This window comes from Pseudonaja textilis, chromosome 3, assembly GCF_049901715.1.
Source record: "Pseudonaja textilis isolate UNSWEBS1 chromosome 3, rPseTex1.2, whole genome shotgun sequence".
In the NCBI taxonomy this organism is placed as follows: domain Eukaryota; kingdom Metazoa; phylum Chordata; class Lepidosauria; order Squamata; family Elapidae; genus Pseudonaja; species Pseudonaja textilis.
This window is the reverse complement of record NC_141992.1, coordinates 182,620,106-182,632,977: the sequence shown is the minus strand read 5'-3', so window position 1 is coordinate 182,632,977 and position 12,872 is coordinate 182,620,106. Positions and strand designations below refer to the sequence as shown.

At 37.8% G+C, this 12,872-nt stretch overlaps 1 pseudogene; it reads right to left on the bottom strand.

Moving 5' to 3' along the window:
* Nucleotides 1–10,039: 10,039 nt before the first annotated feature.
* Nucleotides 10,040–10,137, bottom strand: LOC113438371 (U6 spliceosomal RNA; annotated as a pseudogene).
* Between the last annotated feature and the right edge of the window lie 2,735 nt (nucleotides 10,138–12,872).

The following is a 12,872-nucleotide window of genomic DNA, read 5'->3' as shown; positions in this document are numbered from 1 at the left end:
GCATGTATTTGCATTTGTGTGTTCATGTTTATTTTGTTATAGACTGATGTTTAAATTGTCTTTTCATACAACAGTATAATTGGTATAAGCATGCAGAAACCTCCTTCCAGGCTTAATTTTATCCTCCCAGGAAACGCAAATATTTTCCAAATGCTACAGCTAGCATCGTTTTTCTCAGTTAGCTAATAGTTGTCTATTGTATTGGCCACTCACCAGATTTATGGGGTCTTCTCAAGCACATGGAAATGCTCTTTTTTTTTTCCAGTTCTCCAAAGGCTAATAAAACATTTGTCATTGATCCAGTGTCTCTTGTGAGGCTGACATAGGCCAAACTCCTCACAGTGTTATAAAAGTTGATATTTTAAGGGCTCTACTCTTCATTGAGCAAATGCACAACCAAAGGTCTTTTGACTGGCTCTTGAGCCCAGCATGTATTACTGAACCTATGGTGTCAAAACTCATAATTTCATTTTTAAAGGACATTTACCTGAAAGTTAAGCATCCCTTTATAGTATCCCGTGGCTATGTGTGGTAGTAACCAGCATTGTGTATGCATCTGCCATTACATCCTACTCAGCTGTTGTTTCTACCCACCTGTCAATGTTAAACAGCAAGAATTAAAGGAAGAAAGGAAAGGAAATCACTCTCTGAATTTCAGCATTACCCTTGTCTGTCTGATTATTAAATTAAGTAAAACTAATGCTAGCAATTAAGCTTATTGTTAATATTTTATTATTACATGTACTAATTTTAATGTTTTATGAGCTACACAGAGTAATCTCTGGATGAGATGGACAAAATATACATTAAATAAATAAATAAATAAATAGTACTCTATATTACCTACCATTTGAAATTTATTTTTATGGCTCTGTTCCTTTTTGAAGTATAGCTCCCAATGCTGAAAAGATAGGAATGATCCTTGACTCAAGAAAATTTCTGTATTCCTTCCATAAAGTTTGCTTCCCTCATGGCAAAATTAAAACAGCCACTGGGAGGGGGAAAAATCCTCAATCCACTTTCTAGCTTATAAATAATTCTTTTCTGCTTCCATCTTGTTTGTCCAACACATAAAATTACATCCTACCCACTATGTATTTTTAACCACTTTCATCTTGGTACCTTCTTCTCAGATGCTGTCATCCAACTTTAACAATTTATCAGTCCTATCATAAACAAAGTTTCTAAAAATATGGATGAAAATGAGAAAATAACGGGGAAGGGGCTCCATCTTCCATCAACTAATCAACAGGAAGTCCTCATCATCTTAAATTACTTGTGTCAAATAATCATGGAGAAGTGGTCCCATAAATAAACTGGCCCTATGCTGTGTATGGCTTTAAAGATGATAAGAAACATCTTGAAATGTACCAAGAAGAAAAGTGGAAACCTGTGTAGCTCCTGCAACAGAGGTGTAACATTGGCAAATTTGGAGGCAGCTGTTGTTCCATGTGCTGCCAGATTCTGGACCAGTTGTAACTTCCAGATGTTGTTCAAGGATAGCTCCATGTAAAGTGCAGTGTAGTAATCCAAACAGGAACTGACCAATGGCTGAGTGACCATAAGCAAGGCATCCAGGGGTGGGCTTCAAAAATTTTAACAAGGGGTTCTCTGTCCGGCTGGGTAGGTGCAGCCATGGTCAGGGTGGTCTAGTTGGCCTTCTGCACCATGGTGGGGGAGGTGTTTTTGCCCTCCCCAGTTCTCTGAAGGCTTTTGAGGCTCTGGGAGGGCGAAAACAGCTTCGCCAGACTCTGGAGGCTCTGTGGAAGCCAGAAATGGACCTGTTCCCAGCCTTCCTGAACTTCTGGGATGCCCGTTTTCCACCCTCCTTGAGCCTCCGCATGCCTTGCATCCAAAACGAGCTGCATGTGTGGGATGGACGGGGCCAGCCAGGAGTGGGATTTGGGGGTTCTCCAAACTGTGTAGAATCTTAGCTGGAAATCTCACGAACCCCCACCAGGGCCCAGCAGCCCATCCCTGAAGGCATCACAATACAGGACAGGGCACAACTGACAATAGCCATAGTAATAGCACTTAGACTTATATGGTAGTCCTCAAGTTCTGCCTGCCTGCCTGCCTGCCTTCGTTTCTGGTTGTTTCGGAGTAGTTTTGGCTGAGAATAATAACTATTCGCCTCTTTTACTCAGCCAAAGCTGCTCCGAAACAACCAGAAACGAAGGCAGGCAGGCAGGCAGAACGGAGCACTGGATTGAACCGCGGGTGGCAGGGTGGGGGTGAACGGGTGCTTCGGAGGAGCTGCGCCAACAGGAAAAGCCACCCTGCCGGCTTCTTTGAAGCAGTTTCTTCCTGGGCTGGTGGAGGAGCGAGAGAGTGACTGAGAGAGGAACGAGGCAGACACCTGAGAGATAAGGCTGAGGGAGGGAGGGAGGGAGGGAGACACCTGAGGGATGAGGGAGGCAGGGCTGAGAGGCAGGGCTTCTCAGCCATCCTGCAGGGACTTGTCCTGAGCCTCCCTGAACTTGGTGGTTTGCTGGCAGACGTTTTATTACCCGACTAGGTAACAACATCAGATGTTATCTAGTCAGGTAATGAAGCGTCTGCAAGCAAACCACCAAACTCGAACTCCTCCCCTCCTTGAAAAAGTGTCCCCCCCCGCTGGTCCTTGAAAAAGTGTTTCTGCGTGAAACTGGTCCCTGGTACAAAAAAGGTTGGGGACCACTGCCCTAAATCATCTTCCCAGGGTTGAGTTGAGTGTTGCTTCTTGTGTTTTTTGTCAGGATAGGTCATCGGAGCCAATTGTCTTTATTTATCCAATAAGTTCAGAAAAGAAAAGAGGCAGAGATAAAGACCAGCTATGTATATGAGAAGGAAGGAAGGAAGGAAGGAAGGAAGGAAGGAAGGAAGGAAGGAAGGAAGGAAGGAAGGAAGGAAGGAAGGAAGGAAGGAAGGAAGGAAGGAAGGAAGGAAGGAAGGAAGGAAGGAAGGAAGGAAGGAAAGAAAGTTAGTTTGTTGTTATTATTATTATTTTAAATATCATCCAGACATGTTTGATTTCCACCTTTAAATATACATTTGTTTCCTAAACAGAAATATGATTTAGTTTAAATACTAATTATCATGCGATGGAAAGTGATGAAACCCAGCATTCAACTTGTTGTTAGCATTCTTAGTTCATACTGGGCATGGATTCAGTATATAGACAGAGGCAAGAGACAAGGAGGTTAATGATGGACTGCTTTGTGATCCAAAATGTCTGCCTTTGCATCATTCTTTTGAAAAAGAATACACATGTAAGAATGAACTACATTTGTCCAAATTTCTGTGCTCTGTGAGTCCTTCCAGTTTTTACTGTACCTCTAATTAACTGTACATAATGACATCCTGTTGTAATGAAGTCCGAAGTAAAGTTCCTGACCTCTGCAACCTGCCCAGATGATGTGATTATGGAATAAAATTTCAATTTATATGGTAGGCACTAAGATCTATTTCTCATTTATGAAAATGCTTTTTAAGAGAATAACCAGATAATAAGCAGTTGCTTGGGCTCCTGATGCTGTGATTCAGTAAAAATCATCAAATATTTTGCTTAAAAGTCCTCCCCCCTTCTTGGCAAAGCTAAGCCAACATACACACACACACACATACACAAATGTGAGTCAGAAATAATGTGTCAATCTTGGCACAAAAAGCATTTTGAAGAATCTGGAAAACTGGGTAGAACTTAAATTAGAAAAATGAAATGGGAACTTAGATATATCATGATCAGGCATGGTTAGTGTCTAGGCAAAATTCTAGATTATAAGAGAATGTGGGAAATTACTGGAAATAATTCTTCTTCTTCTTCTTCTTCTTCTTCTTCTTCTTCTTCTTCTTCTTCTTCTTCTTCTTCTTCTTCTTCTTCTTCTTCTTCTTCTTCTTCTTCTTCTTCTTCTTCTTCTTCTTCTTCTTCTTCTTCTTCTTCCCCCCCCCCCCTCTGGATGTTGAGAAAATTAGCATTGTTTATTTGGCATAAAGTGTTCTCCATTTATTGCATGATTAAAAAACTAACTAATTGTCAATGTTAATAGGTAGAAAAAAGTAAGAACCACAGTGTAGGAGAGGTTCTATGTTTAATCTAAGAGTTAAATGTGATTATTAAATATACCTGGATATACTGCTATTCTGGATAGGTGGTGCTCTTTACATTTACTCTATAAAACTCAGAGTCCAACAGATAAATCAGTAATATCGTGCAGAATATCAACAAGATATTAATAGTAGGATAGAAAAGCCAGTATCAGTAAGTCTTCAAAGAAGTGGAGATCAGGTTCACTACCTATAATAGCAATCAAAATATAGCAGCAATCAAACCAATCTTCATTATGATCCTAAAAATTTCAAGTGGGAAGTGGGAATATAAACTCTGTGTACCAAATATGTTAAAAAGGAATAAGGTTTGTTGTTGCTGATATAGTAGCAGCATCTAAATAAATACTGAAGTACCCTGCAGAGAAAATATTAAGTTTCCTTTCATCAGTGTTGAAGGTAATACATCAAATCTTGCTAGCGTGAGTTGTCTTCTATGTATAACTTTAATAATGATGTAGAAATTTAATATTGGTCCTTGAGGAAGTTGTATTTTAGCCCAATCACTCTATACTATATTCAACTTAAGAATTTCCTACCTGAGGACTTTCAATAAAGAAATGGCAGACTGAAAATAACTTCATGAAAAATTAAGCTAATGACTGCAGCAAAATGAAGAGCCAATGAGTAGAGCAATTTTTAGATGCTTCCTCTCTTGACAAGGAGATAACCAGAGATCACCCACAAGTGTCCTCATGACAGCAGTATGTGATTTAGAGATCTGGGAAATAAGAGAATACCCATCTTGCTCAAAACAATCAATGCCTTTAAAGGACACTAACTTTGCATTAATCCTTTAATAAACACTTTTAGAAATTGCTTGTTAATATCTCTTTATCTGAAGGAACTTTTGGATCAACAATCCTTAGAAAAATAAGTTTTAATAATAAATTGAAAAACAAACTTTTTTTAAATAAACAGCAAAAGAGTGATTAAAACTTTGGTTTTAGAAAGTTTCAAAAGGACTGAGTCCAAATAAATTTGAATTGTCAACATTAAAACATTATTCTAATATTTTTTAGAATAAACTATAAAGAATTATTTCTGTAGAAAAATACTTTTGCTTTACTAATTTTTTAAAAAAAATATTAATTTGCTTTAGTTTTTACAATTGCAATTGCAACCTTTAATAATTTTTTTATTGAAAAAAGTATTTCTCATTTGATTTTTTTTGCATCTGTTGAGACCAAGCGATATTAACAATTGAGCAGGAAGATCACATACAAAAAAAGTCAATGTCAATATTTTATTTTTCCAGACAGAAATAAACATATTCAAAAGTTAGCTGATCTACCAATTCACTACACCAAAGGGTGCATTAGCCAATGTTTTAGAGCAGTAATTTGTAACAGTACAAGCACTGTAAAGACTCCTTTTTGGGGAGAACAAGATTGTACCCAAAGTCAAATGTAAATTCATAAATGCCTTAGTTGTACATAATTATGCATGGTGTTTCCCTTTAACATTAATTACGCTTGATTTAAAAAAAAAGGACATCAAAACCTATAGACAGATTATCAATTTTATTAGCAGGTGTTTTCTGTGTTTAAAGAAACCTAAACATGGGGTCAACTAATCTAAATCAAAGACTCCATTAATGTAGATTGCCTAGGGCTTATTTATCTCATTTACTTATAAATTATTATCCTGCTTTACATCCCTAAATTCAAGGCAACTTGCATAAGAATATTCCTTGACTATCCCCACAGCTTGTACAGTGAGTTGGGCTGGAAAAAACAAGTGTACAATAAGAATGCTACGGGATACTTCTATCTTCTCTCCTGTGATCACATTTGCCCAAACAGGCCAGTCCTGTTTCAGAGACCCTCTAAAGAAACTTTGAAATCAGTCTAAGAACTCTAAAGTCTTTGACTGAGATATAGACATTTGCACGAAACTGGTGCCCTCTGTATTGTACAAAGTGTTCTAGAACAGCGGTCCCTGACTTTACCACTTAATGGCCTAGGGAAGGGGAAGAAAGGATGGTGTCTGTGTGACTGGCAGTCATGCAGCTCCCTTTGCATAAATGGCAGGCATATGCGCTCACCATCCCGACAAATGCTGCTCACACAAGTGGAGCTATTGTGAGCTCATGTACTCACCCGCTGCTCATTCAGCCAACTTCCAAGCAGGCCTGGAAGTGGGATGTGGCCTGGGAGGTTGGGGAGTCTCATTCTAGAAGAAATATAGAGGAATAGGTGGCATGCAACTGTTCCATGCTAATTAATTAATTAACAGATCCATCAATATTATATATAGCCCTAGCCTTTCTTAAACCCTAAGGATCTGTTTTTGGTCCATATTCAGGTTCCCAAGTGTGTGAAGGGACCCGACTCCTGGCTAACTATGTTAGTGATTGCAGATTATGATATTTGTTAAACTGCTATGCATTTTAATTTTTCTATGCGTTGTAATGGTTTTTATTTTATTTAAATATTGGTCTCCACCCAGAATTTCTAGGTGAGATGGGCACTGATAAAATTGAATAAATAATTCATAAATAAATAAATAAGTTTATTTAGTATAAATTAATACAAATTTATTTGGTTGGCAACAGTGGACTCAGAAGAAAATTAGATGTTAATTAGAAATTGGTGTGGTTGTCATCAAACCCAGCCTGCTGTGTCTGCCTAGATTAGACTAACAAATGTATAATGTCTGATACAAATCTGGATTCTCAGCCCCTTCTCCATTTCATTGGCTTCTATTTTGCCCATGTGTATGCTGTGTTCAAAGAGAAGGCATTAAATTAAACAGTAAAAGAAGCTCATTTTATATTAGTGAGTGGAAAGCATAAAATAAAAGATTTAAGCTTTCAGTAGAAAATATATCTCATTTTCCACTTCAGGTATTTCTTGCCATAACATAGTTACTCTTCTCTAATTACAGAAGATATCAATTTGTTTCAACATGGAGTAGATGGATCTCTTGGTGTTTGGGTGGTGTGGGCAGGTTGCACATTAGAAACAAGGGGATTGCCTTATTCAGAATACTTTCAGGCTTGTATCAGCAAGAATGAAAAGGAGAAAAGAGTGTTTTGATTTGCTTGACATTGTGGAAGGGAAATTATTTATGGTAGTATCAAGATTCAAACTAACCTAATCATCCCTGGCATATTTGTTCCTGTTAATATTGGAGATGCATCCTATAGCAAAATGATGTACAAACAAAGGCTCCAGATAAGAATGGAATGGAAGAATAGAATAGGATGGGATGGGATGGAAAGGAATGGAATGGAATGGAATGGAATGGAATAGAATGGAATAGAATAGAATAGAATAGAATAGAATAGAATAGAATAGAATAGAATAGGAATGGAATGGAATGGAATAGAATAGAATAGGGAATAGGAATGGAATGGAATGGAATAGAATAGAATAGAATAGAATAGAATAGAATAGAATAGAATAGAATAGAATAGAATAGAATAGAATAGAATAGAATAGAATAGAATAGAGAATAGGAATGGAATGGAATAGAATAGAATAGAATAGAATAGAATAGAATAGAATAGAATAGACACACACACACACACACACTCATGTATATAATAGAAAAACAAAAACCTTATGGATTTCCATTAAGATAGTAATGTGAGAAATACCAAACTGTATTGTACTGTACTTTAGAAAATTACCAACAATGCTACTAAAGTTGGATGAATATGATTTTCATATTAAAAAAAAAAACAATGGACAATGCAAGCCAAGATAATGAGCCAAAATGGGACTTTTGGTGTAAAATGAAATTAGAATGTGCATTTTACTGGGGACTTTATGATGATTATACTTTACAAAATGGATTTTTACCCAAACACTTCACTACAGAAAGGAATTCTTTTGTTCCAGCTCTCCCTCTGGGAGAGATCTTTTTTTATATGTACTAATTTCTGTGAATTTATATGATGTTCCACTAACAAATGCAACTCATTAAGATGTAAGCAACAGTTATAGTAATGAATTTCATTTTGAAGAGAAGGGAATGAAAAGCTGGATCAACATTTTCACAAAGACCCACCATTTCCAGACATCTGTAAGTCTGCTATAAATACTTTTGCTAAATTGCCATTACAAGATTTAAGTCAAAAGACATGAATTTCCCTGGTAAATGATGTGAAAGCAACAGAGCTGGCTACAAATGCCTGTTCCATATGGTAGCTTGTTATTTGTTTAATCCACAGTTGAATAATTTTTAAAAAGTATCTGGTTCAGGAGATTTAGATTCTGGTTATTATTCTGCAAAATATCTACCCTACCTGTCTATCTGTTTCTGTACCTCTTTCTCTTTCTATCTTTCTATCTTTATCTCTCTCTCTCTCTCTCTCTTTCTATATCTTTATTGCTATCACCTCTATCCAGGGCTGGGCTGCTGAGGGTTTACAGGGGGTCAGGAGAGCCCCTAGCTAAGATTCTGTGCAGTTCAGAGAACCCTGAAATCCCACTCCTGGCTGGCCCCGCCCACCCCACCCTGCCACTCCCAGGAGTCCCCACGTAGCCCATTTTGGATGCAAGTAAGTGCAGGCCGCATGTGGAAGCTTGAGAATGGCAAAAAACGGGACTCCTGAAAGATTGGGAAGGTCAGAAATGGGACCATTTCCGGCTTCCAGAGAGCCTCTGGAGCCTGGAAGGCTAATTTTGCCTTCCTGGAGGCTCGATGAAAGCCCCCCCCCCACTGTGGTGCAGGAGGCCAACTAGGCCACGCCCACCATGGCCATGCCCACCCAGCAACCAGGCGGAGAACCCTTTCCTAAAATTTTTGAAGCTCACACCTATCTCTATCATCTCTATCTCTATCTCTATCTCTATCTCTATCTCTATCTATCTATCTATCTATCTATCTATCTATCTATCTATCTATCTATAATCTCATCTATCTATTAATCATCCTTTTCTCTTTCTCCGGAGAGGGGTTATTATATTATTATTTTTCTTTTTTTTATTATTTTTCTTTTTATTTCTTCTATATTATGCTTTTTTGTCCTTGTAAGCTGCCTTGAATTGCCATGTATGAGTTAGATCAGCGGTCGCCAACTGCTGGGCTGTAAGAAAATTTTGGTGGGCCACAGAGAAATATCATCCCCAGAGCATCCCCCCAAAGCAATTAATCCAGGCCACGCAGAAACACAAGGCTGTGCTGCCCACATGACCTGCGGGAACCCTCGCTACCCACTCACTACTTACCCAGTAAACTTGCCTGCTAAATTTCTGTTTTTCCTTTTTCCAACCATCAGGTGTTCTGCTGTGCCAGGAGATTTAGATTAGCTAGGAAGCAGGAAATGGTTGGATTTCTTGCTTTCTAGCTAGTCTTTAGATCTTCGGCTCTGCTTTTAAGCATAGCTGAACCTCCCTTAGGACTGAAGGTTCTATTATTCAGTGCAGACTCACGGCAAGCAAATTTGAGAGACTGAGCTAGCCGATGGCAGATAGATAGATCACTGAATGATTCTGTGAGCAACTCAATCTGCCTACCTGCTTTGCCTGATTTTGGGTAAAAGTTGCTCTTTTTTTTATTATAAAAAATTCAATATTTATACAAATATTTATAATATTTATATACAAGCCATGCCTAGACAATCACATGACCACCAAGCCACAACCACAAATTAGGCCATGCGTACAGAACTGGTAAGTGGTCCCTGGGGATTTAAAATTATGAGTTTGGTGGTCCCTGAGGTCCAAAAGATTAGTGACCCCTGAATAAGATGGCAATATAAATTTTCTAAATAAATGCATAAATAAAATTCATTTAAACTCCACATTTTGATTTTTTTTTTCCTGAAAATGATCATGTTAACAGAAAACATTTAGTTATTTATATAGCCAAACCAGTTAACAAGAAATATCATTATTATCATCATCATCATCATCTGGATGAAATGGATGATTTTGAACTTATCTGTTAAAATATATTATCTTAAAAAGGTAAGATTTTAATGAGAAAAGTACGACATCTTATTATTCAGTTGTTACTAATGATTTGCACATTCCTTGTTCAGGGGGCATGCTAATCTTCTCTGTTTCATTCCAGATTCCTAACAACTTTATTCTCAAGTGTGCATGTGAGAAAGGTGGATAACTGTGTGATATAGACATTAAAAAATTTTAAATCTGGTAATTCACATGCCATGCATTTTAAAAATTATAACCTTTATGAAAAATTATGGGCTTTTCTTTATAGGAAAAATAAAATTGTTTTAAAAATGAAGTTTCTAAATATTAGAGCTGTTTTTATTTGTGTTGACTAACAATCAATTGCCAGCATACATGATGAATATTTCTCAGAAGAACAGGTACAGAAAATCAGCTAAACCTTCTTGCAGATTTCCCATTTTTCACTGAAAGAGAACTTTGGGTTGCCAAAAGATATCCTTTAATTATAAGTTTACCAATGCTGCCCCAAAAGTTTGGAATCTAAAGTATGGAGTGATGAAGGTTGATCAAGAGGGTTTGTATGTGTATGTGCAAGATCTGATGCAAATTCCTTCCTTCCTTCCTTCCTTCCTTCCTTCCTTCCTTCCTTCCTTCCTTCCTTCCTTCCTTCCTTCCTTCCTTCCTTCCTTCCTTCCTTCTTTCTTTCACTAAGAATATGAACTTCCAGTTGAATCTGGGTTAAGTACAATAGAAAAAGCAAGATTTAAAACACCAACTCTGCTAAGGGAAAAAACCCCCAGAAACATGTTGTTGTACAAAAGATACCTTCACAATATTCTAGATTAATCTATTCATGATATCCTAGATAGCAGCATTGCAGTATTTGAGGGGCTGCCACAAAGAAGAGGGGGGGGTCAAATTATTTTCTAAAGCATCAGAAAGCAAGACAAAGGCGAGACAAGAAACAATGGATGGAAACTACTCAAGGAAAGAAGCAACCGGGAATTAAGGAGAAACTTCCTAATAGTGAGGATAATTAACCAGTGGAACAGTTTGCCTTTGAAAGTTGTAGGTGCTTCATCCATGGAGGTTTTTAAGAAAAGGCTGAACAGCCAGCTGTCTGAAATGGTATAGGGTTTCCTGCTTGAACAGAGAGTTGGACTAGAAGACTTCCAAGATCTGTTCCAATTTTATTCTGATTGGGTTGGATTAAAGCAGTGCAAGAACAGCCAAGTCTGAAATGCCTTTCTAAAAGCCAACAGAGTCAAAATCACATAGGCATTATTGGGAATACTATTCCAAACAGCAAGGAGAACAAATTCTAGCTCCTATTAAGGTGACATTGCTTAGTTGACGAGACTTGGAGCATGACAACCCTCTTAGATCTTATTGGATAGCTAGAATCAATTGAGATGAGGTGATCCTGCAAATACTCAGAATCTGAATGTATTCCATCTCCATGCTCTTAAAATGATACGTCTAAGAGCTATTGCACTTCCTGCCATCCTTTGTCTTGGAATAGTAGATAGGACAGCTATCCACTTAGGTACTTTTTTGGCTGTTCATAAGGTATGAACCACCCACTGAACCTTAATTAACTGTCTACTTCATCACAGACATTTGGCATATAACACCTTCAATAAGATCGTCCATGTTTTGTTCCTCTGCTGTCATAACTCATAACTTGTGCTGACACCGACACTCTTGGGCAAATGATGTTATACTGAAATACGTTGTGCTGTTATCTCACATGACAGCAGCCTAAACTTTTGCTGCAATTAGTCAGGTAGATAAATGACATCTCCCTAGCTGGGTTTGGTTTTCTCTCCCCCTCTCTCCCCCTCCCCCCTCTCCAAGTTTAATGGACTTGTCCTGGCATGTACCAGGAGGTACGTCAGATATTGAATTATGTCATTTTCACTTTAATTGTTAGGGTTAATGAATGAAGTCTCATAAATTGCCACCAGCCTTTATATTTTAACCATTGTTTTTTTCAAGAATTAGTTGCATTTGATGCCTTCAAGCATCTTGCCCTTGCTTGCATTCATCTGATAATGCTTTTTGTTTTCTCTTTGGAATCCAATCTAAGTAAGACTTAAATCTCTGCCCTTGATTCTCGGCCAACATTTTTTCCCTTTAGGCAACAACTTTTTGTACATCCTATGACACGAGGCACCAGATACCAAGCTACATGGATTCTCTTTTGGGGTGTGTATGTGGCGGATATCTTTTCTCTGTCTTTAGGACACTTAACTATGTCACCTAACTCAGAGCCAGTCTGGTGTGGTAGTTAAGGTGTTTGCCTAGAAAACAAAAAACTGTGTGTTATGATCCTGCCTTAGGCGTGAAAAACAGCTGTGTGATTTTGGACTAATCACCAGGGGACAGTGACTTCTATCTCAAAGGTGAGGCAACTGGACTTTCTTTGAAAACATTTTGCTTCTTAAAACTGAAGAAGCTTCATGGATGAGAAGTGAAATGTCTGCAAAGAAAAAAAATAGAAACTCCAGTTGCCTCTTGAAAAAGCACCTTTGTTGACCTGGATGTCTGAGGATCTCCATAGACAGTGTTTTCTACTTCTACCTTAGGTGACTTTGGACAAGTCACTTTCTGTCAGCCCAACCCTCCTCACAGGATTGCTATTGTGGAAAAAAATAGAAGAAGGAAGGAATATTAGGTATCTTTGCTGCCTTGAATTACTTATATAAGTAATAAAGGCAGGATTAAAAAGAAAACCTGTCCATAATAAACTCAAATCCTGTTATCAGATTTTTGAGAGTTAATGGGACTGCCTCTTTTCTCAGTTGTTAGAGCTTCAGCCCTGAGAGGAGATTGCTAGGAAGTCAGTCTTTCTTCTGTAATTATTATCTCTAAGAGGCTGTATTACAAATAAGTAGCTGAGAACCAATCTGAATG